The sequence below is a fragment of the Phyllopteryx taeniolatus genome, unplaced genomic scaffold (assembly GCF_024500385.1).
Source record: "Phyllopteryx taeniolatus isolate TA_2022b unplaced genomic scaffold, UOR_Ptae_1.2 contig_472, whole genome shotgun sequence".
NCBI classification, from domain to species: Eukaryota; Metazoa; Chordata; class Actinopteri; order Syngnathiformes; family Syngnathidae; genus Phyllopteryx; species Phyllopteryx taeniolatus.
In genome coordinates, this window is record NW_026903418.1 from 224 (window position 1) to 4,154 (window position 3,931).

At 40.9% G+C, this 3,931-nt stretch overlaps 2 non-coding genes across 2 annotated transcripts; both read right to left on the reverse strand.

The window, feature by feature from the left end:
* Positions 1-477: 477 nt before the first annotated feature.
* On the reverse strand, positions 478-596 carry LOC133473808 (5S ribosomal RNA). The gene has a single exon (XR_009787242.1). It is a non-coding gene; the product is annotated as a 5S ribosomal RNA (ribosomal RNA).
* Positions 597-2,496: 1,900 nt separating this feature from the next.
* LOC133473809 (5S ribosomal RNA) lies at positions 2,497-2,613 on the reverse strand. The gene has a single exon (XR_009787243.1). It is a non-coding gene; the product is annotated as a 5S ribosomal RNA (ribosomal RNA).
* Between the last annotated feature and the right edge of the window lie 1,318 nt (positions 2,614-3,931).

Genomic DNA, 3,931 nt, shown 5'->3' on the forward strand with positions numbered 1-3,931 from the left:
CTGGTTGCCAGCCAATCGCAGGGGCACCATCGAAACAAACAACCATTCGCACTCACAGTCATGCCTACGGGGCAATTTAGAGTCTCCAATTAATGCATGTTTTTGGGGATGTGGGAGGAAACCGGAGTGCCTCGGAGAAAACCCACGCAGGCACGGGGAGAACATGCAAACTCCACAACAGGCGGGGACGGGGATTGAACCCCGCACCTCAGAACTGTGAGGCTGACGCTCTAACCAGTCGTCCACCGTGCCGCCGTACTAATATATATATATATAGTAATATATTAGATATATGTGTGTATAGATTTTTATTTTTTTTTTACTGTCGGAAAAGGAGATACGGGATGTTTAAAAAAGGTACGTGAAGATTCTGTCTCCTAATAAAGAGATGGTAAGTCATAAGAGAGAGAATGACTGCATTATAATTTAGGTCAACCACCGATAAGAAAACGATTCCACGAGAATCTAAAGTGAAAAAGCTTACAGCACCTGGTATTCCCAGGCGGTCTCCCATCCAAGTACTAACCAGGCCCGCCCCTGCTTAGCTTCCGAGATCGGACGAGATCGGGCGTTCTCAGGGTAGTATGGCCGTAAGCCACATGGTTACCTGAAAAGCAACATTTTATATTTAAAAAATATCAAATTTCGCTTAAAAATATCGAGCGGATCGCGTCATTTTTTATTCTCCAATTGTTGGCTGGTCTATTTTGGAGTTTTTTGTGTGGATGATGCAAACTCATTCTCAACACTACAAATATGTGATCAGATCATAGATTTTGAAAAGTTAACACACGAGAGAATTTGAGAACTTGCACGCTGCCAAAACTCAGACAAGAGCATGCAAAATCCTCTTGGACCCTCCACATCCTGGTCACCAACTCTTCAGAAACAGAGTCATCTTTATTTGCCATGTATGTCCAAAAAACACACAAGGAATTTGGTAGTTGGAGCCACTCTCGTACGACAACAGACAGTCAATTGACAGAGAACACTTTTGAGACATAAAGACGTTGACAAAAAACAGTCACTGAGCAATTTAGGGTTGCTAGCTATCGTAATGCCGGTTCATTTTTTTTGGACAATTGTGCAAAAAGATGCAGAGTCCTCTAGCATTTAGAGCAGTTCGAAAGACTAATATTGCAATAGTCCGGTGCAATGACCATTGTGCAAAGGGCGCCGAGACTTCAAGCGAGTAGTGCGATAATCTGGGACAACGTTTATTGTGCAAATGTAGATTCTCTTCAGTGTGCAATTGGAGCAGATGCTACTAGCATGAGTGGCCAGTATTGGTCAACAACAGATATGCAAATAGTGCAGCGTGGCGAGACTACTACAATGAGTGCACGAGTCATATATAATTGTCTTCTTCCAGCTCCTTCCCCCAGGCAAGTGCTATCGAACAATGCAAACAAAAACTAGCAGACATTCCAACACTTTCGTCCCGCTTACCGTTAACTTCTTAAACAGTTCACTTACAATTGCATTGTAACATGCTGCCAATTTGTCTTGAGATTGTTGTCCCATCTCTGTCGGGCCAATTATACATTATTCGTGCATTCACTGTAGTAGTCTCGCCACTCTGCACAATTTGCATATCTGTTGTTGACCAATACTGGCCACTCATGTGGTTGAGAAGTATCTGCACCATTTGCACAATGGACACTGTTCCAGATTATCGCACTACGATTCGCTTTATACTGCTTAAATTTCTCGAAGTCTCTTCACGTTTTGCAAAATTGTCACTGTACCAGATTATTGCTCGATCAGTCATTTCAAATTGCTCTAAATTGCTAGAGGACTCTGCATCATTTGCACAATTGTCAAAAAATAAAAAATAACACAAAATTTGCATTGACATGACCACATTACCGCTAACCTTTCATTGCTCAGTGATTCTCTGTACTTTGGTCTCATGTGATTATGTCTCCAAAGTATTTTCTGTCAAATGGCTATCCGTTATCGCACGAGAGGGGCTCCAAGTACCGGAGACAAATTCCTTGTATGTTTCTGACATACTCGGCAAATATAGATTCTGATTTTTATTCTGCTGATTCTGATTGAATTTATCTAATCTACTCCTTCTAATACTGCCATTCACTCGACTGTAATGTATTCCTCGGAAGTGGTTCGGGTTCATAAACCGTGGCTTTGAGGTCCACACAATAATGTGCAATAATTACGTATCATTTAAAGATCCATACCTTCGTATCCTTAGCCTCGAGCGAATTAAAAGCACTGATGTGATAAAATCGTGACGTATCACGTGATACTAATATATATATATATATATATATATATATATATGTAGATATATGTGTGTATAGATTTTTTTTTTTTTTTACTGTCGGAAAAGGAGATACGGGATGTTTAAAAAAGGTACGTGAAGATTCTGTCTCCTAATAAAGAGATGGTAAGTCATAAGAGAGAGAATGACTGCATTATAATTTAGGTCAACCACCGATAAGAAAACGATTCCACGAGAATCTAAAGTGAAAAAGCTTACAGCACCTGGTATTCCCAGGCGGTCTCCATCCAAGTACTAACCAGGCCCGCCCCTGCTTAGCTTCCGAGATCGACGAGATCGGGCGTTCTCAGGGTAGTATGGCCGTAAGCCACATGGTTACCTGAAAAGCAACATTTTATATTTAAAAAATATCAAATTTCGCTTAAAAATATCGAGCGGATCGCGTCATTTTTTATTCTCCAATTGTTGGCTGGTCTATTTTGGAGTTTTTTGTGTGGATGATGCAAACTCATTCTCAACACTACAAATATGTGATCAGATCATAGATTTTGAAAAGTTAACACACGAGAGAATTTGAGAACTTGCACGCTGCCAAAACTCAGACAAGAGCATGCAAAATCCTCTTGGACCCTCCACATCCTGGTCACCAACTCTTCAGAAACAGAGTCATCTTTATTTGCCATGTATGTCCAAAAAACACACAAGGAATTTGGTAGTTGGAGCCACTCTCGTACGACAACAGACAGTCAATTGACAGAGAACACTTTTGAGACATAAAGACGTTGACAAAAAACAGTCACTGAGCAATTTAGGGTTGCTAGCTATCGTAATGCCGGTTCATTTTTTTGGACAATTGTGCAAAAAGATGCAGAGTCCTCTAGCATTTAGAGCAGTTCGAAAGACTAATATTGCAATAGTCCGGTGCAATGACCATTGTGCAAAGGGCGCCGAGACTTCAAGCGAGTAGTGCGATAATCTGGGACAACGTTTATTGTGCAAATGTAGATTCTCTTCAGTGTGCAATTGGAGCAGATGCTACTAGCATGAGTGGCCAGTATTGGTCAACAACAGATATGCAAATAGTGCAGCGTGGCGAGACTACTACAATGAGTGCACGAGTCATATATAATTGTCTTCTTCCAGCTCCTTCCCCCAGGCAAGTGCTATCGAACAATGCAAACAAAAACTAGCAGACATTCCAACACTTTCGTCCCGCTTACCGTTAACTTCTTAAACAGTTCACTTACAATTGCATTGTAACATGCTGCCAATTTGTCTTGAGATTGTTGTCCCATCTCTGTCGGGCCAATTATACATTATTCGTGCATTCACTGTAGTAGTCTCGCCACTCTGCACAATTTGCATATCTGTTGTTGACCAATACTGGCCACTCATGTGGTTGAGAAGTATCTGCACCATTTGCACAATGGACACTGTTCCAGATTATCGCACTACGATTCGCTTTATACTGCTTAAATTTCTCGAAGTCTCTTCACGTTTTGCAAAATTGTCACTGTACCAGATTATTGCTCGATCAGTCATTTCAATTGCTCTAAATTGCTAGAGGACTCTGCATCATTTGCACAATGTCAAAAAAATAAAAAATAACACAAAATTTGCATTGACATGACCACATTACCGCTAACCTTTCATTGCTCAGTGATTCTCTGTACTTTGGTCTCATGT